Source organism: Bufo bufo, chromosome 4 (genome assembly GCF_905171765.1).
Source record: "Bufo bufo chromosome 4, aBufBuf1.1, whole genome shotgun sequence".
Lineage (NCBI taxonomy): Eukaryota > Metazoa > Chordata > Amphibia > Anura > Bufonidae > Bufo > Bufo bufo.
In genome coordinates this window covers 455,379,240-455,393,510 of record NC_053392.1, presented here as the reverse complement: position 1 = coordinate 455,393,510, position 14,271 = coordinate 455,379,240, and positions in this window count along the sequence as shown.

Genomic DNA, 14,271 nt, shown 5'->3' with positions numbered 1-14,271 from the left:
GGAGTGTAGGACATTTCATTTTTGGGATATATTCTCACACCCCAATCCTTTAAGATGGATAGGGGGAAGGTGCAGGCTATTTTGGGAACCCTCCTCTCTTAAAGCGTTACAACGCTTTCTAGGTTTTTCTAATTATTACCGGAAGTTTATTAAACATTTTTCTATTTTTGCAAAGCCTCTCACTGACCTAACCAAGAAGGGGGAGGACCTAGTCAATTGGTTGCCTGAGGCCATAGAAGCGTTTAAAACACTCAAGACATGTTTTGTTAACGCCCCAGTGTTAGTTCAACCAGATCAAGAGAGGCCATTTGTAGTTGAGGTTGATGCCTCCGAGGATGGGTTAGGGACAGTACTATTCCAAGGGTCATCAACTCTCACGAACCTGAGGCCTGTGTTACCTCCTGGCCCTTGACCTCGGCTTCCAGTTGTTGTTCCTGTTTGGTACTTTCCAAGCCTGGGAAACTTTGCGCTTCTGTTTGTTCTGTCTTTGTCTTTTGTTTTCTTCCCTCGTTATTTCCTTTCTTTAGGCCACTGCACGTACGTAAGCTAGGGACTGCCGCCCAGTTGTACCCTGTCGGTTAGGACGGACTGTGCAAGTAGGTAGGGATAGAGGAGTGGGTTGAGTTTAGGGTTGCACTTATCCCTACCTTTTCGTGACACTAAGGCAACTTTCACATCTGTGTTTTCAATTCCGGTTTTGAGATCCAGCACAGTTTTGTCCACATTCATTGTCAAAGGGGACAAAACTGATCAGGATGCATAAGTATACATCAGTTCCTTTTTGTTGCGTTTTGGTGCTGGACACAAAACTGCTGCAACCCGCGGTTTTGTGTACGGTTTGCGAAATGGACCACCCAGATCCTGCATTAGAATCAATGTATGTCAATGGTGCTGCACTTGTTAGCGAAAAAAAACTGATCAGGCGCCCAATATCTTACAATGATTTTTATACGGATCTGGTTTGTTCATTTATGATTTAACACAACTGGATCCGGCTGGAACATATGCATCCAAATGTATTAAATGGCATGGATCCGTTTAATTCCGGTTTTGAGATCCTCTGCCGGAGGTCAAAACCAGAATTAACAACGAGGATGTGAAAGTAGCCTAATCAAGGGGCACATATCTGGCCATAACTACTGAGAGGGGGTACATATCTCGGCATTGCTACTGTTAGGGGCACATATGTGGGCATAACTACTGTGAGGGGGCACATATCTGGCCATAACTGCTGTGTGGGGGCATAAAGGGGGAATAATTACTATGTGGGGGCATTTAGGAGAGTGGGTGGGATTAGGTGTTTTCTTATGTTTTGGGCGAGTTAGAGGTGTGGCCTAGTGCGGGGAAAAATTGCCGCCACACATATTGTCCCTCTTGCTTCTTTTCAAAACATTGCAGGTATGTTACTGGATTCCTAAGCATAAAAAGTACAAGGGTTCATATTAATAAAATATAAATGAAATTTATCCCACAAAGCTATATTTCAATCTGCTGAGCTTCTACTGCTGTATAGCATCCTCAGTGGTGCACCTTCAATAGTATCAGAACACGCAACTGCTGCAGGGCCGAGGGGAGGAGAGGCCCGGTGTTCAACTGCCTCTTCTGTTCTTCATATGAAAATACTGCATTTTAACTGCAGCCACCACTAGGAATAACAAAAAGATGATTATAAATTCCTTTGCAGACAATGGTAGCTGTATAAACTCCTATGCACTGAGTTCCCTCTAGTGACCACTGCAGGCAGACAGCTTTGTAATATGGGATGTGAAGTACCAAATTTAGCAGTGTATTTATGCTAGTTGTCTGGTGTAAATGCACTGAGAAATATGGTGTTCATATTTTTTAAGCACCGTTTTCACATTTTCTGGAGTAGTATAAAGTGAGGCTGAGCACAACTTTTTTATTATTACAATTTACTTAAAGGGAATATGTCACCAGTTTTCTGCTGCTCTTACTTTTAAATCCTAACAGCCCCAGCACATGCCAGTGAGTCCCCATATTCATGAGCTCATGGCTCTCCAGTAGTAAGGGGGTATATGTTTTGTCAAACTGCAAAGTGACAGGTACCACGCCCCCTTTTATACAGATACCCCCGCCCCTCTTATATGGCTTGATATTACATTTATATTGCTTGATATTAAATTTATATTGATTCTTACTACATTTGTATTCGACCATTAATGGTTTATCACTTCTCAGATTCCTGACATCTTACTACAGATGGTGACATCCTCCCAGACATCCTTCTCAGATTACTGCTAATGTCCGGCAGTTTACAAATGAAGACAAAAGCACATCTGTTTAAAGCATGGCTTTCTACTGCAAAGATTATGACATCTTACTACAGATAGTAGTCAGTACAGAGATCTATCCCATCATCTATTTATCCCCAGAACTGAGACTGTGACGAGGGGACATCCTCTGCGTCTGGAGGAAAGAAGGTTTGTACACAAACATAGAAAAGGATTCTTTATGGTAAGAGAAGTGAGACTATGGAACTCTCTGCTGGAGGAGGTGGTGATGGTGAGTACAATAAAGGAATTCAAGAGGGGCCTGGATGTATTTCTGGAGCGTAATAATATTACAGGCTATAGCTACTAGAGAGGGGTCGTTGATCCAGGGAGTTATTCTGATTGCCTGATTTGAGTCGTGAAGGAATTTTTGGGCTTCTACCTCACAGTTGTTGTTTTTTGCCTTCCTCTGGATCAACTTGCAGGATAACAGGCCGAACTGGATGGACAGATGTCTTTTTTCGGCCTTATGTACTATGTTACTAGTGACAGCAGTCCCAAACATCCTTCTCAGATTCCGGCTAATGTCCGGCTTTTGATATAAAAGCCACCCACTTTGATATGAATTTATATCAATTTATACAGTTTGATAAGTTTCATTTTGATATCATCCTATTTTGATAACACACCTAGTTTCATAAACTTCATTTTGATAAAAATCCTATTTTGATAAACTTCATTTTGCTAAAAATCCTATTTTGATAAACTTCATTTTGATAAAAATCCTATTTTGATAAACTTAATTTTGATAAAAATCCTATTTTTATAAACTTAATTTTGATAAAAAAAATCCTTTTTGATAAGCCCATTTATAACATTTTGATAAGCTTTTGATATAAAATTAAGATTCAGAGATAAAAAAAAGGCCTATAATAAACATATAAATTCTTATAAAACATAATCTAACTATTTGAGAGACATCAACTAATGAATATGCTAATCGTTACCACATGGTGTGGTTTGCAACAGAAACCACCTATATAAACAGGACACATTCTGTGCAGGGCTAGTACAGAGATACGTATGCAAGGACAGGCATAGGTCACCAAGACATTAAACACCTCTAAAGGTAAGCACCATTTGTCTGTTATGCTTTTAAATCTTTCACTGAATATGAATTATGTTATCTGTATCTATGTAACTGTGCTTATTTATAAGGCGTAATGCGTCACTAACTAAATGTCTTTCTATTACAGCATACAAATGTTGCTATATTTTAACTAACAATATACAATTAGTTTAGATGGATTCTTACCAAAATTTATGAGGAGACAACATTATCCCCGACGCGCAGCTGCTTATCGCGGCAGACGATTTTTATGAGTCGTACATGAGCGGTGGTGGGGCACAATTGCTTTCAGATGAGGCGCACAGTATGGCGATAGCTCATACTGACATTTCAAACGAACCTGATTACAATCTGACGACTCCTTGCCTGATCGGTAAGTATAACCATCTTATGCTTTTATTACATATATAGTTTTAGTGCTAGTTATATTTCATACATGTTTATTACAGACGATCAAATCCGAGACATTTTAAGAATTGTGAACGGAAACGTTGATACTGAAAATGCAGAACATTTAAACATTGCAGTTACTAGCAACAATAATTCTGACGATCTAAAGGAGAACGATCCGGCGCGTGTTATCGATCTCACAACCCCAGGGCGAACTGAAATGAAACAGACGACCCGGCTAGCCAGAACACGTAAGGCTCGATCGACGTCTTTGATGTTGTCAGTTTTAAATATTATCTATATTTCTAAAACACTTTGTTTAAATGCAGCACTGAAAAGAAAAGTGTATACAATTTATGACATTGCGACACTCGCCGATGATGCCCTACAAAAGCGTCGCAAGCGGGGAAAAGAGCGTAAGGACCAAAACGCATTGTTGCTGTAGTATATTTAAACATTGTCTATAAGTCTAATACTTTTTTTAAATGCAGTGCTGAAAAGAAAAATGGATACGACCGGTGTCTCCAAAGCGGCGTCAAAGAAATCTAACACAACGGGTAAGGCTCCCTCTACATCCGCTCAAACAACAATGTCTATAACTTTTAAGTGTGTATAAACAATGCTGTTTAATCAACCCTTGTAATTTAAAGTTTTTCAGATGCCTGGTAGTGGCGCAAGTGTCAACAGAACTGCTTCATTTCCAGAACCACCAGAGCCATGCACCAGCACAAGCTGGAGGCCTGAAAACCCATCAATGCCGATTATCCGCTGTCCTGATGCCCGTAAGTTAATATTATGCGGCGCTCTGTTTTAATTAGCACGCTTGAAGTTCTTAATACATACATCTTGATGCTTGTCTTTAAATTTTTCATAAAAGTCATAATGACATATCTATCTATCTATCTATCTTTCGCGGGGAGCTGTTTAAATTAGTGTGCTTGAAATTCTTAATACTTATATCTTAATGTTTGTCTTTAAATTTCAGCCCAAAAAAAAGAAAACACCAAATCCCACGTCGTTAAAGAGAGATGACGATCAACCACAAAACAGCATCAGGAACAGTTTACACCGATAGCTGGAATTCTAACAACGCCGCAGCCGGTTGGTGAGCCAACTAGCGTAATAAATGATATTACAGCTTTATGCGACATAACACCAATACCCAATACGCAAGATGTAATACCTTGTAAAAAGCGCATCACATTTGATACGCCAGACACATGCAGCAACGTACAACAGATACGCGAACCCCATCAGCGATACTGTAACGGTCACGTACACACACACACAGGGGGGAGGGAAGTGACCACTGCGCTCCACCCTCACCCCTGGCCCTGCCTACTTGCCTCGCGAGTCCTAATGACAGGGGACAACTGGACGGCAATCCCTAGCTTGGATTAAGTGCAGGGATGACAGACAGACAAACAACAGAACGTGAACGGACCGAGTCAATACCAGGAAATCTACAAAGTACAAATGGAGCAAGCAGAGAATAGTCAGGAGAAGCCGGGGTCATAAATACCAGGAGAGTGGTGAAGTACCAAAGGAGTCAGCAGAGGATCGTCAGGAGTTCAGCAGGGGGTCAGTACGCCAGGAAAGACAAAATCGCAGGTGGAACCTAAATAACAGGCAATCTGTGGCCAGCAGATTGCCTGTTTAAATAGGGAGCTAGAGGGGTCATGTGACGTGGCCAGCGTCACATGACTTCACACAGACTACACAGCCGAGCACCGAGTGATCAGCTCGGTGCTCAGCCCTAAAACCATTAGCACGAATGCAGATAGATGCACACATAGTATTATCAGGAGAGCGTGAGACGCTGGACGCACTGATGATGCACGCGCGCTCTGGACGTGCCTGCCTCCTAGACGGCGCCGTGACAGATACGCGCCTCTTGTCCATTCCTGTTATTGCCGGGGTGGAGAGACGTACGACACATTGAGTGATATCGCTAAATGTAACGACAAAATGGCACGCGTGGCGATGTATTTAAAATGTTACGTTAAAGACTCTACGTCTCTAGCGTTTAACAGTCTCAACAAAATTACTGCGGGGCAAATACACGCTACGCGTAACAAATACACACGACTGATTATGCATCTTGACGCTCTTGAAAAAGAGCTGCTAGACAGAGACTGACTAGTGATGACTGGTGGAGGTGGACAACCTTTTAAAAGCGCAAAAACAACTGTAAGTGCTAGAGTTAGAAAGTTAAAAAAGGCTATAAAAATCAGTTTTTCAGTTAAACGTTCTAAAATAGCTAGAGAAAGCTCATTTGTTGACGCTCTTGATGCAATACACGCTTCTATACAGACATTGTTAGATAGGGTTTTATGGGACGCCGATCCGGGTGATTTCATACAATTGCGTTTAGACGGCGGTGAAAAGTTTTATTCGATTTTTTCAAATAGGTATTCTAGAGATGGATTTAGAGCCGAAACATTTTTGGACAATATCGCTAACGCTTTACAGAGTAACGCGGAGTGCATAGCTGGTAATTCACTTAAACTAGTTGTCATCATTGTCAGGTGTTGATGTGGTGGGGCCAGAAGGCGTTTGGGTGGTATCGCGTATAGTTGGATTATTGATCGTAAAAAACAACATTTATACGATTTTAATAATAACGATAATAACGTCTGCCTGGCCGCTAGTGTTTACGCTATTTTGGAGGGTGCTGCTTTGAGCGACGTCGCATTGTTAGAGAAAGCTCGACAACTGCATAGAGACTTACAAATACCCGAGGGGTATTTGGTGTCTTTTACTGATGTTGCTGATTTTGAAAAAAAAATGTAACATCACAATTCAAATTTTGTACCACAATAGGGGGTCAGTGGCGTTATTATCACACAGCCCGAACAGCTAAAGAAAAGACCGTCTATATATTGCACCATGAAAAGCATTATTATGGCATAAAAAATCTAAAAGCTTTTATCGGTTTCGATTATTTTTGCGACGTTTGTTGCACTGTATACAAATATAAATATCGACACGGGTGTATGCAGTTTTGTAAAGCGTGACAGAGACCGAATAGTGTTGAGCATTCTAATAATACACGTTGCCCGATATGTAGGACGTATTGTCGTTCAGAGGATTGTTTTGAAACACATAGAAATCTGGCAATTTGTGATAACGCTCTTTCTAAGAAAAAAACTTTTTGCGGATTTTGTTACAGATATATAGACTGCGGCAATGAGCACGAATGTAATGGTTTAAAATGCACCATCTGCGGCGGCCAGGTTGACAAATTTGACGACCATGTTTGTTACATGCAGCCATACAACCCCAAAAAAATTACTGACGAGTATATCTTTTACGATTTTGAATGCATGCAAGAAACAGGCTTGCATATACCCAATTTCATTTACGCAACCACACTATACGGCCAGGGCCATCTTTAACCCCTTAAGGACGCAGAGCGTACCGGTACGCCCTATTTCCTGAGTCCTTAAGGACTCAGGGCGTACCGGTACGTCCTAACTTTAAATCGCGATTCCGGCGCCGCGGGGGTTAATCGGAACGGGATGCCGGCTGAAATAATTCAGCCGGCATCCTGTCACAACGCCAGGGGGGTCATGTGACCCCCCCGTATCGGCGATCGCCGCAAACCGCAGGTCAATTCAGACCTGCGGTTTGCTGCGCTTTCTGCAGTTTCCGCGGGGATCAGAAACGTTAGTGTCCCTAAAATATAGATTTTGCACCCCCACTGCACCCCTGCATGATTTTTTGCCGGCGGGTGGTGCAGAGGGGGGGGGAATTCTGGGCGGTGGGGGCAGTGCGGGAGGCGGGCGGTGTGGCAGGCGGGATCGCGATCCCCCTGCCCGCCTCCTCTTGAATAATCGTTGGTGTACAGTGGGTATACCAGGGTGTCAGCACATTGCTGACACCCTGGGTATAAACGGCTGACATCTGTGCAGATGTCAGCCGTTTAACCCTTTCCATACCGCGGTCAGTACGGACCGCTGTATGAAAAAAGTTAACAGTAAGAGGGAGCTCCCTCCCTCTCCCATCGGGGGGCTGCTGTGCCTTTGCAGCCCCCCGATGGAGAGGGAGAGAGCCCCCAGACAGCTCCCCTCCTTACCCTTCCCCGTCTGCGAAGTTCTGACCACTACTGAGCAGACGGGGAAGGTTCCCATGGCAACAGGACGCCTTCTCAGGCATCCTGCTGTCCATGGTGCTGAACAGATCTGTGCTAAAGGCATAGATCTGTTCAGACAAAGTGTAAGTAAATTACAGTACAAAAAACTATATAGTGTACTGTACTGTATTATACAGACATCAGACCCACTGGATCTTCAATAACCAGGTGGGTCTGGGTCAAAAAAAAAGTGAAAAAAAGTAAAAATCAAAAAACACATTTATCACTAATTAAAAATGCAAAAAATAAAATTATCTACACATGTTTGGTATCGCCGCGTCCGTAACGACCTGATCTATAAAACGGTCATGTTACTTTCCCCGCACGGTGAACGCCATAAAAATTTAAAATTAAAAACTATTAGGAAATTGAAATTTTGCCCACCTTACTTCCCAAAAAAGGTAATAATAGTGATCAAAAAGTCGCATGTATGCCAAAATAGTACCAATCAAACCGTCATCTCATCCCGAAAAAATCATACCCTACCCAAGATAATCGCCAAAAAACTGAAAAAACTATGGCTCTTAGATTATGGAAACACTAAAACATGATTTTTTTTGTTTCAAAAATGAAATCATTGTGTAAAACTTAAATAAATAAATAAAAATTTCCATTAAATCTTGTGCAACACCTAAAGGGTTAATAAAGTTTGTAAAATCAGTTTTGAATACCTTGAGGGGTGTAGTTTCTTAGATGGGGTCACTTTTATGGAGTTTCTACTCTAGGGGTGCATCAGGGGGGCTTCAAATGGGACATGGTGTCAAAAAACCAGTCCAGCAAAATCTGGCTCCCAAAAACCATACGGCGCACCTTTCCCTCTACGCCCTACTGTGTGCCCGTACAGTAGTTTACGGCCACATATGGGGTGTTTCTGTAAACGGCAGAGTCAGGGCAATAAAGAGACAGTCTTGTTTGGCTGTTAACCCTTGCTTTGTTAGTGGAAAAAATGGGTTAAAATGGAAAATTAGGCAAAAAAATGAAATTCTCAAATTTCATCCCCATTTGCAAATAACTCTTGTGCAACACCTAAAGGGTTAAGGAAGTTTGTAAAATCAGTTTTGAATACCTTGAGGGGTGTAGTTTATAGAATGGGGTCATTTTTGGGCGGTTTCTATTATGTAAGCCTCGCAAAGTGACTTCAGACCTGTAGTGGTCCCTAAAAATTGGGTTTTTGTACATTTCTGAAAAATTTCAAGATTTGCTTCTAAACTTCTAAGCCTTGTAACATCCCCAAAAAATAAAATATCATTCCCAAAATGCTACAAACATGAAGTAGACATATGGGGAATGTAAAGTCATCACAATTTTTGGGGGTATTACTATGTATTACAGAAGTAGAGAAACTGAAACTTTGAAATTTGCAAATTTTTCAAAATTTTTGGTAAATATGGCATTTTTTTATGCAAAAAAATTAACTTTTTGGACCCAATTTTAGCAGTGTCATGAAGTACAATATGTGACGAAAAAACTATCTCAGAACGGCCTGGGTAAGTCAAAGCGTTTTAAAGTTATCAGCACTTAAAGTGACACTGGTCAGATTTGCAAAAAATGGTCAAGTCCTTAAGGGGTTAATATTGATTGGACCCTGGGCAAAAATTTACTTGGGCCCCCTGGATCCTGCCTTCCCACACCTTATCAGGCAATCACGCCCTCCACCACAACACACACACAAAAAATCCACACATCTGGTAGAGTACAGTGAATGACTGTAAATACTTCCAGTTCTGAAGACTCCAGCGGCTCAGGATCAGTGCTCTGGGCAGCTGGGCTCAGGCTGGAAGTGGGCACCGCTCTGCAGGAAGGAGACCAGGGCTCGGCTCACCCTAGTGTTACAGTGCACCCCAGCACCCTACAGTATGCAGTATAGCACCCTATAGTATACAGCACCACACAGTATGCAGTATAGCACCCCACACTATACAGTACCCCACAGTATATAGAGGAGCAGTATAGCACCCCACAGTATACAACACCTCACAGTATACAGTAGAGCAGTATAGCACCTCACAGTATACAGCACCCCAAACTATACAGGATACAGCACCCCACACTATACAGCCCCCCACACTATACAGTACAGCAGAATAGCACTCCACAATATACAGCACCCACAGTATACAGCCCCCCACAGTATACAATACAGCAGTATAGCACTCCACAATAAACAGCACCCACAGTATACAGTATACAGCCCCCCACACTATACAGTACAGCAGTATAGCACTCCACAATATACAGCACCCACAGTATACAGTATACAGCCCCCACAGTATACAGACCCCCACAGTATACAGTACAGCAGTATAGCACTCCACAATATACAGCACCCACAGTATACAGTATACAGCCCCCCACACTATACAGTACAGCACTCCACAATATACAGCACCCACAGTATACAGTCCCCCACAGTACTGTATAAAACCCCCCACAGTATACAGGCCCCCACAGTATACAGCCCGCACACTATACAGCACCCCACTATACAGTAGTTTACAGTATATTATCATAACAGCCCCTGTCACCTTTTTCTGATGTAATCTTCACAAAAAAGCTCCACAGTTAAGGCAAACTTCTACAGCAACACTCCTGGTAGGACGTTGATGACCTCATAGCCATGTGACCAGTAATATTGCTAGGTTACTGGTCACATGGTGATGATGTCATCTAAGGACCTAGAGAATCACAGCTCTCACAGTACGCTGCATGGAGTGCCAGCAGGCATGGCAGCACCCCCTGTGTAGCTGACAGCCTGACACCCAGGGCAGTGGCTAGCAGGGCTCAAGAGGCAGCTGCCTTGGGCCCCCCAGGAGCAACTGGGCCCGGGGCAGCTGCCCCTTTTGCCCCTTGTTAAAGACGGCCCTGTATACGGCCAAAACTCCTGGGATTTTAGGGGAAAATCCTGTACTCGTGACTTTGTGTGATTTTTTGCCGACGGTAAGTTTTCGGGTTACACGTTCATAGCTCACAATGCAGGCCTCTATCACGCTTATTTTGTTTTACAGGAGTTGATTAATGAAAAATTTTAAATTGATATTATAAATCAAGGCGGTCGGTTAATGTGCGTTACCCTTAATAATTTAAAAATTTGATTCATAGACTCGCTGAATTTCATGCCTATGAAGCTCAGCAAGATGCCCGAGGCTACGGGTTATTCAGGCGCGAAGGGTCACTTTACGCATTTTTTCAACATGGCAGAAAATCAAAACTACATAGGTGTCCTACCGGCCGCTAGGTATTACGGCGTCGGTTACATGATGCCCGGTGAGAAAAAAGAATTCACGGATTGGTACGAGAAACATAAAAATGACACCTTTAATTTTCAGGAAGAGTTAAAAGCTTACTGTAAGCAGGATGTTGAGGTTTTGAGAAGGGCTTGTGAGTGTTACAGGGACACGATTATGGCCATGACGGAAAAAAAAGTTCTGCAATACATTAAACGTTAAAAAAAATACAGAACAGTCACTAAATGTATTGATCCGCTCCAAACTTATCACATTGGCATCCCTGTGCATGGCTATGTACCGGTTAAAATTTCTACCCAAAAATACCATAGCGATTGTCCCTGCAGATAATTACCACAAGACCCAGAAACGCTTTTCAACACCCGCTATACAGTGGCTCATGTACAGGGTGCGCCATTTATATGGATACACCTTAATAAAATGGGAATGGTTGGTGATATTAACTTCCTGTTTGTGACACATTAGTATATGTGAGGGGGGAAACTTTTCAAGATGGGTGGTGACCATGGCAGACATTTTGAAGTCGGCCATTTTGAATCCAACTTTTGTTTTTTCAATAGGAAGAGGGTCATGTGACACATCAAACTTATTGGGAATTTCACAAAAAAAACAATGGTGTGCTTGGTTTTAACGTAACTTTATTCTTTCATGAGTTATTTACAAGTTTCTGACCACTTATGAAATGTGTTCAATGTGCTGCCCATTGTGTTGGATTGTCAATGCAACCCTCTTCTCTCACTCTTCACACACTGATAGCAACACCGCAGGAGAAATGCTAGCACAGGCTTCCAGTATCCGTAGTTTCAGGTGCTGCACATCTCGTATCTTCACAGCATAGACAATTGCCTTCAGATGACCCCAAAGATAAAAGTCTAAGGGGGTCAGATCGGGAGACCTTGGGGGCCCTTCATCTGGCCCACGACGACCAATCCACTTTCCAGGAAACTGTTCATCTAGGAATGCTCGGACCTGACACCCATAATCTGGTGGTGCACCATCTTGCTGGAAAAACTCAGGGAACGTGCCAGCTTCAGTGCATAAAGAGGGAAACACATCATCATGTAGCAATTTTGCATATCCAGTGGCCTTGAGGTTTCCATTGATGAAGAATGGCCCCACTATCTTTGTACCCCATAAACCACACCATACCATCAATTTTTTTGTTCCAACAGTCTTGGAGGGATCTATCCAATGTGGGTTAGTGTCAGACCAATAGTGGTGGTTTTGTTTGTTAACTTCACCATTCACATAAAAGTTTGCCACATCACTGAACAAAATCTTCTGCGTAAACTGAGGGTCCTGTTCCAATTTTTGTTTTGCCCATTCTGCAAATTCAGTGCGCCAATCTGGGTCATCCTCGTTGAGAGTTTGTAAGGGTGCCATTTGTGAGTAGCTAATATCCCCCGAAGGGATGTTCGACTAATGCCACTCTCCAGTGACATGCGGCGAGTGCTACGCTGTGGGCTCTTGCTGAATGAAGCAAGGACAGCCACTGATGTTTCTTCATTAGAGACAGATTTCATGCGTCCACATTTTGTCAAATCCAACACTGAACCAGTTTCACGAAACTTAGCAAGCAGTTTGCTAACTGTAGCATGGGAGATGGGTGGTCTCGTAGGGTGTCTTGCATTGAAATCTGCTGCAATGACCCGGTTACTGCGTTCACCAGACATCAACACAATTTCTATCCGCTCCTCACGTGTTAACCTCGGCGACATGTCAATGGCTGTAAACAAAGAGAAACTTGTAAATAACTAATGAAAGAATAAAGTTACGTTAAAACCAAGCACACCATTGTTTTTCGTGTGAAATTCCCAATAAGTTTGATGTGTTACATGACCCTCTTCCTATTGAAAAAACAAAGGTTGGATTCAAAATGGCCGACTTCAAAATGGCCGCCATGGTCACCACCCATCTTGAAAAGTTTCCCCCCTCACATATACTAATGTGCCACAAAAAGGAAGTTAATATCACCAACCATTCCCATTTTATTAAGGTGTATCCATATAAATGGACCACCCTGTACATTGAACATGCTGAAGGCATTTCTATACAACACGCGTTAAAGGGTAGTGAAAAAAAGGTCAGTAAATATTTTTTGAATTTCAGGGCTGTTTTTATCACGGGTGTCCTGTCTGCTATAACGGCATGACAGCAACAAGCTTACTTAAGCGTCCTACGGGCAGCTGTACCAATTTTTCCTAGTCAGGAAAAGCCGACTACAGAGACAAGGCTTTAAGTTCCGCGTCCTGTGGGAACACGAGTGACGGGAAATGATTGCAAACGATTCGGGGGTCAAAGACTTTCTGATTAAAATGAAATTCCCGAATCCTTTGGAACCTCGTGACGCGCTTTACGGCGGTCGCACTAACGCCATTAAACTTTATCACAAGGTGCAGCCCGATGAAACAGTGCATTATTACGATTTCACCAGTCTGTACCCTTTTGTTAATAAAACTAAGACTTACCCTGTAGGACACCCAAAAATCATTTATGATTATTTTGGTTACATCAAAAAATACTTTGGCATTGCCAGAGTTAAAGTGTACCCGCCCAGAGATTTATTTTTTCCAGTCCTGCCTGTAAAGCTAAATAAAAAACTAATGTTTCCGCTATGTTACACATGCGCATCGAACTGTCAGAAAGACATTTGCAGCCACACAGATGACGAGCGTTCCCTGACCGGTCCATGGTGCACCATAGAACTAGTTTTAGCTGTTGAAAAAGGTTACAGGATCACTGAGATCTACGAGGTCTGGCATTTTCTGAACACAACAGACGATCTGTTCGCCCTGTACATCAAATTACACCTCAGAGATAAACAGGAGGCTTCCGGGTATCCCAGTTGGTGTATAACGGATTCAGAAAAAACGGCTTACATAGATGTGATCTGATAAGATAGCTGTAAACCCAGCAAAAAGACAAATTTCAAAACTGTTCCTAAACGCTTTGTGGGGTAAGTTTGTCACGTACCAGCATAGTCACGGACCCTGACGAACTTTTCAAATTAGCTTTTGTGCCGTACTACGACCTCTCCGAGGTTAATTTCATCGATGACGATACGGCCTTGGTCAATTGGCGCTATGTAAAAGAGCGCTACACCCACAACAAAAACACAAACATTTTTATAGCCTGTTTTAC